General features: G+C 31.7%; 1 pseudogene; it reads right to left on the reverse strand.

Moving 5' to 3' along the window:
* Nucleotides 1-12,612: 12,612 nt before the first annotated feature.
* On the reverse strand, nucleotides 12,613-15,984 carry LOC120174920 (annotated as a pseudogene).
* Nucleotides 15,985-17,560: the final 1,576 nt, after the last annotated feature.

Consider the following 17,560-nt stretch of genomic DNA (forward strand, 5'->3'; position numbering starts at 1 on the left):
TTATTTATGGGATAACATTTTTCACCTCCTTTTTGCATGCCAAAAAAGTAAGCTTAGAATCATGTGCTACCTCATGCTACCAAATTAAAATATCTTAAATACATATATATATTTAGTAAATATTATTATGGTTTCGTCATGGGAATTATAATAAATTTGACATTTGATTAATTATTATATGTCAATGCATGATTTTATTATTATTAAAAGAGGCAAAATGCCTAAAAAGCTAAAATTGTATCACAAGCAACAAAGGTGGAAAGAACAAAGAGTTTTATTTTTAAAAAAGAAAAGTATTGCTTTCAAGTGAGATTAAAATTTATCTTTTTGATCCAATGATTGTGTATTTCTGTAGTATTTTAAAAGATATCAATTGTTGAATAGAATAAATTAGTTCAAGCTGCTGGTCCATGACTTCTTGCAATTTCAACATAATATATATTGACAAGAAAAATAAGAAATACATATCTTACCCACATTAATATAATCTTTAATTTTACTGAAGAAATTAATAAGTGTGTATAATACTCATCCAATGGTCTTAAAAAATGTAAAACTAAGAGTTTTACATTGTATGTGAGTGGATCTTAACCCTTTGTATATTTATAAAATCCAAACATGTAGAAGAAAATGGACAGGTCCAAATACGTAGGTAGAAGCTGGAAGAAATGGCAGACGTTGAACCCCTAAGGCTCCAGCGAAAGTAAAATAAATATAATATTAAAATAGAGGAACGAAATTATTTACTCGTACTTAGACATGAGAATGTATTAGTAGAGTTAGAAAAATAAAAGTTTTATTGAGGCATGTATGAACAGTTTTCTTGAGATATATTTGTTATTTCCTTGGTGCTTTGAGTAACATTAAACGTCAGTTTTTTAGGATACTACAACAAACGATCATAACAATAAGTACAACACTAGTGATTAGTCGAACACAATCTTGCCTCTTTATTATTAGAAAGAACTAATTTGGAATGAATTTTACTAAGTGTTTTAAATAGTGATAAAATCATTTTGCTAACACAACATCATTGTTATATGTTTTTTATGTTAGTGTTTATGGTGTTTATCTTTTGTCGAAGATAATGATATTTATTTGTATCTATCATTTTTTTTTCAAATTGTTTGGTTGGGTGTTAACCTTTTCTTGTATTATTTCATTTTATTCTTTAATGGGGAGTTTATGCAATTTAATGATTTTAAGAAAAATAATGGGGTAATGTGATTAGTCTATTTTTCTTTTGTATATTTGTCTTATAACATTGTATATTTTTTACTTAATAAAATTAATGATCATTATTAACTCAATAGTATTAAACTATTAATATATTAAATAACATTTTAATTTTTTCACATATTATTAATATGTATTAATAGTATTTTACACAATGGATTTTTTGCCTCTATGACTCTGAAATTTGCATTACTGTGATCCAATATCTCTCGATGTAGGTGTGGGTTAGCGATTCAATGAAGAACGTGCATGAATGAAAGCATTCCAATGGGTTTAAAACATGTGTATAAATTTTATAAAGTTAATTGCATCACATATTCTTAAACTATTATTTTTATTTTAAATTGGTTATTAAATTTTTAAATATTCCAATTTCTTCATTAAACTATGATTTTCATTCTAAATTAGTTCTCAAAATTTTGAATGTTCCAATTTCACCCCTAAATTATGAACCTCGTTCTAAACTAGTGCCAAAACTTTTGAGCATTTTAATTTCATCCCAAACTATTGGTATATTCTAATCACATCCCTTATTTATAAAACCGTTAAGCCAATCTATATTATTACTTATTTGAAAAAAAATAAAATTTAGGTTAAACTATGATTGAAATTAATTACACATTTGGATGAAATTGATGCATTTAATAGTCTAGGGACCAATTTAGAAAAGTGTCATAGTCTGGAGATAAAATTGGAATGGTAAGAAGTCTGAAGACTAATTTAGAATGAGAGTTATAATCTAGGATGAAATTAAAATATTTAAAAGTTTAAGAACCAATTTAAAATGAGAGTCATAATTTGGGACTTGGGTGCAATTAAGTCACATCTACAAGACAAACAAGTAAAAGAGAATGCAGAAAACAAAAGCAAAGGAAATTGAGTTTGAAAAAGTGAAAACCCTAATCCGTCGTCCCTTTCAAATTGCATTGCTCCATCTTTGGTGGGTATTAATGATTATGTCACTTCTCCTACCTATATCATTATGTTAATGTGCCATAAGGGTCATCGGTATATTCTTGATGTCTGTATACCAAAACATTCTTATTGCCACATCCACATGCATGCATCACTTGATATTTCTTTTTCCATTTTGTTGATGATTTTTAGGATATATAGTTATGTTTATATTTTCCCCCTTGGAAAACATAAGCTTCACGATTCTTGCACAATCATCATTCACTCTCCTTTCTCTAAAACACTTTGTTTTCTTTTTCCAAGCTAAGGAATATATATTTACCCATCTTTCGTATTACTGAATATCCTAACTCAAGAATACCCGATTTTTCTTTAAAAGTTAAACAGTATTAAATTATATATGTGACACTGTATTTGCTTGCATTGCAATGTTTTTTAAGGTCATCACGACACTATAAACCGCATCTACAACATAAAAACATAATTATTTTTAAGAAATAAATCATGTTTTAACATCTGTAACATCCGCAAATGCAACACCACAACAAAAACCGTAATTTAGTACTAGTTGACTCTATGAAACTAGTTGTACGTATGGACGAAGTGAGGAGTATTAGAGACAGTCACGTCTTCTGAAAATTTTAAATTTTATAATTTAGATATTTTTTTAATGATCTAATTTCACATCAAAATTTTTAATATATTTTCTTAAGGTTTGTATCTCTGATATAAATTATTAGTCCGTCTGTAATACAGTAATAGTGAGAGTTATTAGTCTGGAGTTTATGAATGAAGAGGATCAGAAATGCATGAGAAATTGTATGCCCATATACTGCAAATTTTCCTACAAATATGTCAAATTGGTATTATTTTTTTCCTTTCTCGAAACTTTAGCTATATGATGGGATTAACATTCTCCCACGTATAAATATACATTTGCTGCTTTTATCTTTATATTGTATAATTTTTTCCCTTCAAATTGTGTTGCCTATGGGTGGAGGGTTCCTATCTCCTTTTGCAAAGGGCCATCACTTTTATCATGGGGAAGAATAATGCTGTGCTTCCTTGACCCTTTATGGACCCCATTTCATTTCATGTGGATCACAATTGGCCTCGTAAAAATAAAGCATAATTACTAATCCTAATTCTTTTTGTTTGAACCACTTTCACCCATAAAGTTTTATTTTAAGATAAAATATCCTATTGGTTAGTTAAAAGTTTAATTGACCAACAATCAAAGTCTGTTGCAAACTAGACAAAGTCATGTAGACTGAAATATTAACGTGGCATGTCCATGTATGATGTCATGTTAGTAATTTTTTTAAATAAATTAATTACAAGTATTTATTTTTTATTTTTATTAATTACAAATAATTATTTTTTATTTTTATTAATCACAAATAATTATTTTTTATTAAATTAGACAAACATAAATATAAAATGCATGAAAATAAAAAGATAAAGGATTAAATTTCAAAAGTTTGAAGAATACAATGGTCGAGGGTACATATAATTAAACCTAATAGAAAATATGTATTATGTGTACGATATATTTATATTACACGAACCAAATGATCTCAGTAATTAAAGTAATGATTGTTATTCTTAGAGATTCCAGGTTTGAGCATGAACGACTATCAGGATATTTGAGTGTTCATCGTCAAATGATTAAGAGTCTTTAGAACATTTACCACCACTTGTAATCACCATACATTAATAAAAAAAACTGTTTATATTAGAATATAATGTATTTTATAACTTAACTTGATCATGATAAAAAATATATAATTTTTTTATTATTTATAATTAAAAACTATTGAAAATGAAAAAAAATAGAACAATAAGTAATTAATAAAAGATAAATTCTTATTTTCTTTTACAATTTGATCAATCAACAAACCTTAGGTTGGTTAGTGTATTTGTATCAAATTTCATGAGGTAAATAAGTATTTTTCAAATTATGGATACTATATGTTCGTGTGCGTGAGTTTATATCTAATTCTTTAAAAGAAAAAATCGACGAGCTCCTAAATGTTGTTAAATAATTTTTTATGTAAATGAAAATATATTTTAATTCGCAATTGAGAGGCATTCGTCCTATCACTAAAATATGTAAACCTGAATTGTTAGTGGACTAACAAAATGTGGCATGCATGAAATTAGGGAGGGAAAGTAGAGGACCACAGAGCCGATCATTAAATAATGTGTACAATAAGACCTTTCCTCAGGCGAAAAGATGAATTAGATTTTGGACCATTGCTAATTAAATTTAATTGTGTCACGTAAATATTCAGGTACTCTCAATATTTTTCTCCAATGATTCAATGTCCTCTTACCCTTTTCTAATGAAAAATCGTGGCTTCCCACCTAAGCTCCTTATTTCCTCCCATCATTTGATATGAAATTTCACCTTATTGCAACATCTTGGAATGTATCTCATAAATGAGATATTATGGGTTAATTAATATGTATATTATACAGGGAAATAATTTTTTTTAAATGGTACAATGATGTATTTTATATTGAATACATTTAGGGATGTAAAAAGTTGACTTGGCCTGTAAAACTGGCTGAAATCGATTTGGGTTAAAACTATTTTTGACCCGAGGTGGTGATGATTCGAAAGTGATTCGAGTTTGAACTGGCGTTAATCTGAACCCGAGATTAACTTGGAAATTTACGACATGCACCCGACCTGAGAACGACCTGAACCCGAATGGAACTTGATAATGTGATAAACGAACCCGACCTGCATCCGACCTGATATGAACCCGAACCCGAGATTAATCTGGTAAATAAATGATATTAACTGACATGTTATCAACCTGACATGTAATAAATCTGATATGTAATTGACTCAACCTGTAAATGATATGACTTGTTATTGAACTGATCTGAAAATTTACCTGACTTATAAGTTACAATTAATGAAATTATGAGATTTTGATAAAGTTGTGAGATTTTAAATTTATAATAAACTATTATAATTAATATGATTACTTTTTAAAAAATTAAACAAATTTTTAGTTATGATAATTAAATTAATAAATTTACTTTCTATATTAATTATAATCCTTATATCATAAATCTTAATTATAATCATTAAATTAATTTCATTAAATAACTTATTTATTGAACATGATTTTATTAGATTATATAAAATTAATTTAAATATTTATAAGTTTAATTTATTTTTATGTAATAATTAATTAATAATTTAAATATAATTTAACTTAATTTTTTTAATATATATATAAAAGATAAATTTACTTGAGATTGAAAATTTAAAATTTTAAAATTTAAGAATCAACTTAAAATAAATTGTATACTTATATATATATTCATATGAGTGGTGAGAATCTTTTTAGAGGGAAAATGATGGGAAAAGATGGTGGGAAACTTTTTTAAAAGAATAATTGATATTAGAGGGAAAATTGGTTGTTTTTTAGGGAAATTTTGATTTTCTTTTTTGGAATTTTGATTTCAGGATTTTATATCGTAAAAGATATTTTGAGTTAATTAGACTCGCGCTCCTTGAACAATTAGCATTATTTTATTTTGTAATCTGGTTTTTTCTTTCATTCGTTTCAGTCATGTTTTTAATTGTAAATCTCTTCTTTCAATTCAATGTAATTTATTCCTATATAAATTTTAATTACTTTTAATTTTCTCTTATTTCTTTACTTATTTCTTTAATGCACATAATTACTTTATATATATATTTACAATATTTATAATATAATGTATACACATATATATACTTATAATATATATATATATATATATATATATATATTAAGTATACATTACACTTATATAAGTATATACATATAATGAATGCATAAATATAAATGTATAATATGCATTTGATATACATGAATTATATTATCATGACATTCATCATATATATATATATATACTTATATTATAAGTATAATGTATACTTGTATTATATACTTATATAAGTATATACATATAATGTATGCATATTATATATTTATACATATAATGTATGCATATTATACTTATATTATATATACTTATATGCATACCTACATATATTATAAGTATAATGTATACTTATATTATATACTTATATAAGTATATACATATAATGAATGCATAAGTATAAATGTATAATATACATTATATACACATAAATTATATTGTCATGGCATTCATCATAATTATATTGTCATGACATTCATCACACATATTATATATATACATTATAAGTATAATGTATACTTGTATGAGTATATACTTATAATGTATACATAAGTATAATGTATATTATCATAACATACATACATATTATAATTGTTTCAATTTTTTCCTCAATTTTTGAAATGAATGGAATTCATTTCATTTTATAATTTTTTCTCATATTTACAATTATTTTGATTTGATCCATTTTTCTTATTAATTTATTTAAATTTAAATTTTTAATTTTTAATTTGTTCAATTTATTCCTTAAAATTATATTTGTACCTAAAATTGACTCATACTTATTTATATTTTTTGTAATTATTTTTGATTTGATCTCTCGTCCATTTTTATATTAATTTCAACTTTGCATTTTTTAATTATTTTGATTTAATCCTTCATCCATGTGTGTTGTTTAGTTTATTTAAATTTTTGTTTGTAATTTCATGTTTGTTTCAATTTAGTCCTTAAAATTATATTTTTAATCAAAATTAACCCATAATTATTTTTATTTTTATTTTCTCCAAATCATATACAATTAAAAATTGCAATTCATAGTTCATGAAAGATGAAAAATAATTAACCCAAAAATAACCCGACCTGAAGTCAATCCGTACCCAGTAAGATCCGACCTGAATTTTTCCTGTCAATGATGTGACTCGATCTGAAAGAGATCCAACCTGAAGTCCATCCGAACCTGAATTAACCTGGAATTTAACTGATTCGGACCTTAATCATTTTGACATGAACTGACATCGATCCAAACTGAAATTAACTCGATCTGAACCCGAATTGATTTGGCCCGAACCCAAACTGATCCAAGTTAAACCATTAAATTAACCTGACACGACTTGTATCTGATTTGACTTGACCTGACATGACATGTGAAATTTAAACGATTACCTGATTTTACACCCTTAAATACATTATACCTTTCTAAAATTTTGGTCAAGTCACATAAGATCTAAAGATGATATTTACAAAGTTCTCTTGTCAAATATTTAACGTTATTATCTTCTTTAAATTTTAAATTTTAAATCAAGAACAAGTTAGAAAAATTCAAACACTTGTTAGATATCAGATTTTAAAACAATTATATCACCCGAATCAGGGGCCGACATATGATTTTATATTGAGAGGCGAACTTATAAAATTGAACTTATAAAATTTTAGGGTTAAAAACAAATTATCAATAGAAAATATGAAAAAATATCTAAATTATATGAGAATTTGAAATTTTCAATGGATCAACCTCCTCGATCCATTCCTAACCCTAATGGAAAGAACTCCACGTTCACTTCAAAGGCATTGGTGTTGGTAAGCAATTAATTCTTGTAATCTAAAACTACGCAATGAAGAGATTAATGCCAAAGAGGTTGCATAGCTATCAATGGGAAACTCTATTGAAGAAAGACACTGTGGGTATTCAAAAGGCATTAAATGAACATAACAACAACGACAATATGAATGTAAAGGCTCAATGATGTCATTCACCTTCAATGGTTGGTTCCTCTATTTGTAGAAAATGAGGATTTGTGCTTCATCGTTTAGGTCTTGTCATCCATTGAGTAAAAAGAGCTCCAACATTTTTCACGTTGAAAATCGAATCTTGCCGACGCCATTAATAGTTAATACGTGGTCCTCATTATCACATGCAAAACCCTTATGTTTAGACCAAGCCTGCCTCTATTAAATATTAACAATGGAAACAAAAATGGTATTCAAGTTTATAATAGTTGTATGAACCAAGTGGCCTCCGTGGTAAAAGAATTGTTGTTATTCCTTGAGGGACTCGGGTTCGAGCACCATAGATGTTAGAGGTGTGAGCGTTCAATGTCGAGAGGTTGAGAGCTATCTCTGAACAAATACTGCATTGTACTTACCCCAGATTAGTTATCAATTTGAACCTAAAAGTCAAGCTTAGATACTTAACTGGACCGAAGAAATTTAGGTATTAAATTTAACCTTGAACTAAATTCAGGTACCAAATTATAACATGAAGCCAAGTTCTAGTACCAAAATGTTTATTTACCAAAAAAAGGAAAGTGCTGCTAAGGGGAAAACATGAGGGCAATCAAGCCCTTGTTGTAGAGCATTTAGGACCACATGGGTGCCAAATTGAGAAATTAAAAAAAAAGGTGGGATTGAGAATGAGCATTGAACATATGTTGCATTAAAGTAGAATGAGGCTAGAAATGTTTTCGATTCATATTTTGACCAACTAATCCAAAGAAACTGACATTAAAAAAAAAGATGATTAAAATATTCAACCCCATTTTCAAAGTTTTCTAAACATATTGAAAATTCATTGTTTTAATATAAATTTTATTTACAAGTTTTCCTAGTTCTCAAGAAGATAAAATAGCATTCAAGTTGGGATCTTTTAGGTTAAAGAAACAAGCTAGGTACCCATTAATGGGATCATTTACCTTCAAATTCCCCATCCTAGAATACATTATTTTAGTTATGACCTTGATGCTGAAATAAGCATTACTTCACACCAGCACTTGACACCCACCATCGTTTTTGTTGCAAGGCCTAAATTGCTCCTGATCCTATAATATAGGGACCTCCTGAGTACTTATACCATCCTGTAACCTATTATCAAACAAGATCCAAGATGGATTTTGTTTTGCAGAGTACTAAAATATGTTCCTTTCAGATTAATGAAAACAACCCAAGTTTGTTTTGGTCAGTACTTGATAGTAGGGGTGCACAAAAAATCCGAATATCCGAATATCCGAAAAAAATATTCGAAATCGGTTTTGGGAAAAACCGGTTTTTTTTAACCGGATCGGATTTTTTTAAACCGGTTATTTTAACCGGTTTGGAGAAAAAAACCTAGACCGGTTTTTTTACCGGATAAAAAAACCGGTTTGAAAAAAACCGGTTAAAAAACCGGTTTTTATCCGAAAAAAAAACCGGTCTGGGTTTAAAAAACTAGCCGTTAATATAGCCGTTTGTGACCGTTTTTGACCGTTTTTTTCTTTAAAAAATTACCATTTTACCACCCTAAACATGTATAAATAGGTTGGGGATGTATTTGGTTGATTACAACTTTCTCAAATCTTATTACACAACACTAAACATCTCTCAAATCTTAGTTTTGTAATTTTTTATTCATCATGAGTAACACTGCTGAATCTTCCGTCGGGGGAAACCTTGAAGTCGTGAGAGTGATCGAACACACTCGAAACAAAGATATTTGGGATCACTACGATTTATGTGAGATGTCAAATGGCTCGAGGAGGGCGCGTTGTAAACTTTGTCTAAAGTTTCTTGCATCGGAAGGAAACACAACGTTGAAGAACCATTTGACAAAATCATGCAAGGCACTTCGCTCAAGATCGGATCCTAGTCAATCGAATCTTACACCGCAAGGTGGTGTTTTTGTTTACGACAACGAAAAATTACGAGAAGCGTTTACAAAGTTCGTGATTACAAAAGCATTGCCGTTCGACCACTTTGATGATGAAGATTTCACGACAACAATTCAACAACTAATGCAACCACGTTATACTCAAGTAAGTCGTACTACCCTTAGAAGAGATGCTATAAAAATGTGGCGTACGGCGAGGGAAAAAATGATTTTAGGATTCCAAGAACACCGTTATGGTGTGTCGCTTACATGTGACGTTTGGAGTTCCCCTCATAATACCGGAAATTCTTTTTAGCCGTTACGTCACATTGGTTAGATCAAGATAATTGGCAAATGATGAAAGAACAATCGCGTTTGAATTATTCGGTGAGCCGCATACCGGTGCTAATTTATTTACACTTTTAAAACGGGTAATTTGTCTTTATAAATTAGAAAATAAAGTTTTTTCTATATCTTTTGATAATGCATCGAATAATACAAACGCGATTCCAAGATTGAAAATATTACTTTCACCGATTTTAGACGGTGCGTTTTTTCATACCCGTTGCGTTGCACACATAATTAATTTATCCGTGCAAGCCGGTTTGGAGGTTATTGAGCCAATTAGATTAGAATTTAAAACAATGATAAAATCGATTCTTTGTAACAACAACAAAAGACTAAATGATTATAAACGATTTTGTAAGTCTGTTAATAAAAAAGCTTTGGGTCCTAATTTGGATTGTCCAACTCGTTGGAACTCAACTTGGATGATGATGCATACTGCCTTAAGGCAAAGGGAAACATTGCAAACATTTCACGATCGGCTTTTCGAGAGGGGTCATGTCCCAGACATTTATCCGGATTCGAGTTGGGAAACTATAGCCAAAATAACCGATTTGCTTGAGGTTTTTAAAAATGCAACAACTTTTTTATCCGGTGTTTATTACCCTACTAGCCCGTTGGTTCTTAATCAAATATTTTTGTTGGCTACCCGACTAAATGACTTTGAATTTGAAACCGAAGTTTTTCAAGAAATTGGCTTTGCAATGAAGGAAAACTTTTAAAATATTTTAAGGAGATTCCCCCCATTTTTACTTGTGCCGCCGCTTTAAACCCAACGTTAAATGTTGGTGGGGTTGAAACACTAATTGAACAAATTGCGTTTGCTTTTAATCTAACCGATGATGAACCCAACTTTGTCCAAAACCAAATAAATTATTTTAACAAATGTTTTCGAGACATGTTTGTAATTTATTTAAATAAATACGGATCAAGTAGTGTAATACACGATCAAATGAGAATGAATGCGGAATCATCTAGTAGACGTCCAAGTAACATAAATTTGAATCTTTTTAACACTCTTGTAAATTCCCAATCCAAACGATCACGTACTACCACCCCAAGTAGCGAGTTGGGAAATTATATGTCATGCGATTTTCTATCAAAAATGACATTTGAAGAGTTTGAAAGTTTGGATATTTTGGCTTGGTGGAAAGAAAAGGAAGCACAATTTCCGATTCTAGCCGCCATGGCCCGTGATTTACTAACCGTCCAAGCTTCTACGGTAGCTTCGGAATCCGCTTTTTCTGTTAGTGGCAGGGTTATATCGCAACGGAGATCAAGACTAAGTCCCGAGTCGGTGGAAGTATGCATTTGTTTAAAGGATTATTTGGATGGAGCGGCTCGTAAGCAACATATCACCACCCTAGAAGATGCAATTGATGCCGATTTGGAAGCAAACTTACACATTGAAGAAGTCGAACTTGGAATATCTCCTCCAAACGAAGAAGGCGAAGATGATGAAGAAGAGATGGCAATGTAGTTTATTTTATAACTTTATTTCAATTATCGTAAACTTTGTTTCAATTATCGAACTTGAAGTTTTTAAGTATTTGAATTTATCGAACTTGGAAGTTTTTAAGTATTTGAATTATCAAACTTGGAAGTATTTAAGTATTTCAATTATGTTGAGTTAATTAAGTATTTCAATTAAGTATTTGAATTTATCGAACTTGAGGTTTGATGCTTTCTCTTTGATTATCTCTTGATTCTAGTTGCTTGATGTGTCTTGTCTTTGATCAATGACTTCTACGCTTGCTTAAATACACCTTGAATCACTTCTGAACGTTAGTGATAATTAATGAAGATAATATAGCCGTTTAAGTGTGAAAACATTTAATAAAAATGCTTAGAGCGTGGGGAAATCGGTACCCTCTCATAGGGAATCGGTTCCCTAAGTGTAAAATTCAAATATTTCGACCGTTGAATAGGGGGGAATCGGTACCCCTATGGGGGAATCGGTTCCCTCCGAGCATTCTGGAAATCTCGGAGCCAAACCATTCAGTGAGGAATCGGTACCCCCTTGGGGGGGAATCGGTTCCCTATGAGCAATCTGGAATATTAAAATCGGTTTTTTTATAACCGGTTTTTTAAAAAAACCGGTTTTTTTAAAACCGAAACCGGTTACACCGGTTAGGATATCCGGCCCTCCAAACCGGTTAGAAACCGAACCGGTTATTTTATAAACCGGTTTTTTTTCTATGGGAAAAAACCAGATCGGATAAAAACCGATCCGGATCGGATTGAAATCCGAATTATGTGCAACCCTACTTGATAGTCTAAGATGTGCTGTCCTCTAAGTGAAGGGTGCCCGAGGGCAGTATATTATCCCACAAGACCTTTCTCAATTGATTGATTTACACAATCCTTCCAAGGGGAAACTTAAGTCATTTGCCTTTCTCTGGGAATTAAGAAAATTCTAGGCCCCATTGTAACTTTAGAAACCAGTTAAGATTCAATTGTGACAGCCCTAAGGACAGGTTTTAACGTTGTAATGAAGTATGTTTTGCCTTTGCAACATTACACTAGACATAGTCAATGCAATTATATGGGACTGCTGAATGCTGATACTAACTTAATCTTGCATAGACTGTAGCCTCTAAGATAACAAAAAGAGAAGATGATCAAAAAGAAAGGATAAGATAAGAACACTTTTATGAGATTACAAAAAGTAACAAAACAAACTTGATACCAACACAAAACCATAGCTTTTGCTCTCTTGCCTCAAATTCGGTGTTCGATCCTTCATCACCATCAGATTTTGAGTTGTTCTAAACTCTGTACCGTCTCTGATTCTTGCAGGTACTTTGATGTTGTGCTTGCGGCTTCCTCTGCTTGAGCAGGAGATTTGTTGGGCACGGCAGAAGCAGTAACAGTCACAGTATCTTCATTTCTAACGGGAATGGATTGTTTTTCTTTAAGTACCGGAGGAGCTGCAAATACGGGAACTGCTTGCCTAATGGTGACAGGTGGGGCAATTCGCACCGGAGCTCGCAGCACTTGGGGTGGGGAGTGGAGATGGTGATTGATGAGGATGTACAGATTGTGGTGATTGAACGGGAAGAACAGACTGTGCTGGATGAGTATGAAGTACTGATGCTGGTGGTCGAGGGGATACTGCAGATGGTGATGGACGTGGTGGTGCAGAGAAAACAGGCACTGCAGTTCTAATTGTCACCGGTGGAGCGATGCCATGGCAAGGTGTCCTTATTTGTCGGATAGGGACATAAGGAGCTGCTCCAGCTGCAGGGAATTTCTGTGGACGAGCACCATGGCTTTCAGCTACAGATGTTTGGGATGATGTCAGTATGTACTTGTCGTTTGCTGCTGCTGCCATCGACCTGTTTCGAGGAACCCCCTTCGGGCAGATTAAAGGAAGGATTTTTGAGGTGGTAGCAGGAGGCTGTGGACTTGTTGGTCTAGGATTCTGAGTAGGAAACTTCCTTTTAAATAGTATCGGGCCATTGGAGGAGTTTGCCATGGCCATCTTTTCCTTTATTCGGTAATTCAACAGCGCTCGAGCTATTGTTATCTGTTCAAGCTCATCGTTGTTCTCAGGCTCTGAAGAAGAATTTGCAGTTTCTTTTGCCACTGGAAATAAAATACAGTATTCAGTTTCAGCACAAAGATTATTGTAATCTAGATGAAAAATGAAAACATTAAACAACTTTACAATCGCAACATTAATCCATAGGAAAAATGGAACCTTGACTCACATAGTTTTAGAGATGTCCAAGCTGCCATGGCTGCATTCTTTTCTGCTTGTTTCTTATTCTTAGCAGGTTCCCCAGTGAATTTGATTCCAGCCAACTCAACTGTTCCTGTAAAAAAAGGTAGGTGTCCAAGGCCTGATCTAAATGTCATATAGTGCGGCAATGGAGCTCCGACTCTTTGTGCAATTTCCTGTAAGAGGTTTTTATAAACCCCCGTCTCATCCTAACATAACAAAGCCAGATCAGTATTTGAAACAACCAAAGCATATTCAAGAAAATTCATATATAAGCACAACAAAATTTATCCATAATGCAAATATTTGTTATAAATGTGTTAACATTGATGAACTAGATGAGACGAACACAGATTACAGAAGGTGCATATCTACATTTCATGTAATAACATGCACAAGTTTGTCCAAAGATTAGACAAGGATGAACCGGTGAACACAATCATAAGTTTACAAACTACTCCTATAAGGACGTAAAAATCAAAGAATCGACAGTTGCAGCCTAACTAAGAAACGAAAAAGCAATCCAACAAGGAACACGTCAACCACTATCATGATATCGTATGAAATTGTTAACTAAAATGCCTCTCATACTTATAGTTCCACATAATCCAAAACAAAATCCGAGTCTCAATTGCAGTCAGCTTCATCATATTTACATCCGTTTCACTACGCCAAGCTAAGCATGCATTATGAGAATTAAAATTCAAATCCAAATGCAATTCATGCCATTCATATATCAAAACTCCGTCTCAAGACCGCAATTCATAAAATAGATGGCCTAGATAATTATAGTATCATAATCTCATATCTGCATTTGCTAGATTAAGCAGAGAAACAACCCCTCAAAGATTTTATCTTTAGTTTTTGATAGATTCAAGTTGCTCATTTGCAAAAGCAAAACTATCTATTCCTCCAAGTTAATGAACTCAAACCGAACGCGCCCTTTCCATTTCTTCCTTATTAGATAAACCCGACCCCGAAAGACAAACATTTTTTCCAGGGAAGAAATTTAGACATGAAGTATTCACAAATATCTGTATCTCACTTTTATTTATTTATTTATTTTGGATGAAGAATTGCACCCACATCTGCTCACAGACTTACTTGAATTTAATTAGCCTGCAAGAGGTTAAGACACCAAAGTAATTTTTAAAAAATATACATAAATAAATAAATTTTTATTTCTCCACCGTTTTATTCTAAGACAGTCAATTGAGACGGCCTGAAAATAAACAATTCTTATGACCGAAATACCCAAGATTAAGCCATTAATTACACCTACAAAACCAAAATGATCGAACTACAGCTGTTTCCCATAATATGAGAAGAGAAAAAGAAAAATAATATACTTAATTAATGAAGGCATTAAATGTCATAACACGGATTCTCAACTCCCCATTGTTATTTCCCTTAAAAATTAATTTAATTTTCGCTTTCATCACCGACTAAAAAGTCAAGAAAATCCTACTACCTTCGGCTAATTCATTAACTATTGAAGGGTATTCTAGTAATTTCCACTCCCCTCCTGACAACCAGCTAAAGTGAACACCCGGCAATTTCGACGGCGGCGCAGGCTAACGCCGATCACTCCCAGTGGAAAAAAGGGGAGATTTCAAAAAAAGAATGGCGAACATTAGAATAAGCTTTGAAGAAAAACTTACTAGGATTCTAGCGGCGAGGGAGTGAGAAGGTCCACGATTAGAGAGGGATTGGAGCGCGATTTCGGCAGCGGAGTGTTCGGCTTGACGGAGAGTAGAACAGAAGTGAGGGCTCTCGAAGGTTTCGCCGTTAAAATTAACGGTGGCCTTGAACCTCGGCGCGTGGTCTGGACCTTCCCTAATGCACGTATAGGAAGGAAGATTAAAGCAGCTCCTCTGGGCCAGCTCTTGTAGCTGGTTCTTATACATTTCTCCCTTCCCTTTTCTTCCCCAAATGAAACCCCAAAAAGATCAAAATCTTCTTCTAATTTTTGCTCGAATGCTTTATCTGTTTTTTCATGGCTGAAGAAGGGGTATGGTGGACCCAGATCGGGTCGGGTTGAGACAGGAAACGGGTCAGGGGAGATCAAGGTTTTAGGGTTTCTCAGGAAACTGTAGAAAACGAAAAAGAAAGAAGGAAGAAAAGTTGAATTCTTTTAGGTGAAATGGGAAGGCAAAGGGAAGAGCTTTGCTTTTCTGGGAGTGTGTGCTTTAATGGGAATTTATTTATTATATTTCTTTTTCTATTGCTTGGAGTCAACTGAACGTTAGGCTGCATGGTCGTGGATGTAAAACATTTTTTTCTTTTAATTATCAAATTATTTTTTTAAAGATAGTTTGTTTATTTCAATTGTGGGATTTTTAATTATTTTTAAAAATGAAAAATCAGATCAATTGTTAATAAAAATATAAAAATCATTTTTTTGTTTTATTAATTTACTATATATAAATATTTAAATTATTGATTGTGGTTAGTTATTTGTACATAAATTGCTTAACAATTAATTTAAAAGTTAACAATTCAACATAAATATTTACTTATGTAGGTAGTAGAAAATTTTGGATTGGATTAGACTTTTGATTTTTACTTTATTCTTACATCATCAAATGAGATATGAATAATTCGTCCTCCTCTCTTTGAAAATAAGGGGCGGTTTTACTTCTGTGGGTGCTTGAAACAATTTTGTCTTCTCTATATTACTATATTTTTAGAGTCAATAATTTTATATGAGGAACTACTGATATGATCATAAAAATGGGTTGCCTTGGACTCGAACTTGAAACTTGTCAGATGGAGTAGATAATTTCCTTGTTAAAATGAAATTGAAATTAATGAAATTTCATTAAATTTTATTAATCATTAAATAGTTATAGTTAAAGAATAAAATTCCCTCCTATAAAACTCGATAGTATGGTAGAAATAAATATTCATTAAGATTAGAGTTTAATAATAGTTCTACTACTTATTGTTATAAATATAAAGATTAGAGAAATCTATTAACATATTTCATATAGAAAAATCAATAAAAAAAATTATTTCTCATTTATCTTGTTCTTTGTTTTTTTTAGAGAAAATAACCTCAGTGACAAAAAATGCCTTATAATATACGATTTTAACCAACTTTTTTTGGATTCGCCAAAATGACCAACTAAATCGCAATGCGATCGATAATTTGCAACGCGATCTCCGGTATCGCAAATCAATTTCCAGATTCGCAACGCGATTCTGACTATCGCATTGCGATTTCCCAAATTCGCGTTGCAATTTTCCTAATTCGCAATGCGAATACGTAAATCGCAATGCGAATACGTAAATCGCAATGCGAATACATAAATCGCAATGCGAATCTGACTATCGCAATACGATTTACATAGTGCCATTCGTATTAACGCGTATTTTTTTTTCAAATTCCAAATACGAATTTCTTAATATATCGGAAACTGAACCGTCCACAGTATATCCCGTAATCGCAACTCATAACCTAAAACCTAAAATCACAACTCAGTCCCATCTCCATCTCTCACTCTCTACGGCGAAATCCGTCCCCATCTCCGAAGATTTCCGTCCCCATCGTCGGCGAAATCCCTCACAACCATTCACGATCAGAAATCCCTCACAAATCATTCAGAAATGGAAAATCAACCTCCGAGGGTTAGTTTTTTTAATTATTTTTATTTTGAAAATTTTGCATTATTTTAGGTTTTTCATATTGAAATTGATGATAAGTTTACTGGTAATTTCAATAATAGATTAACCATTTCACTTAGATTTCTTATTAAATTCATTCGATTGCTGCC

The sequence above is a fragment of the Hibiscus syriacus genome, unplaced genomic scaffold, assembly GCF_006381635.1.
Source record: "Hibiscus syriacus cultivar Baekdansim isolate YM2019G1 unplaced genomic scaffold, ASM638163v2 tig00112130_pilon, whole genome shotgun sequence".
NCBI classification, from domain to species: Eukaryota; Viridiplantae; Streptophyta; class Magnoliopsida; order Malvales; family Malvaceae; genus Hibiscus; species Hibiscus syriacus.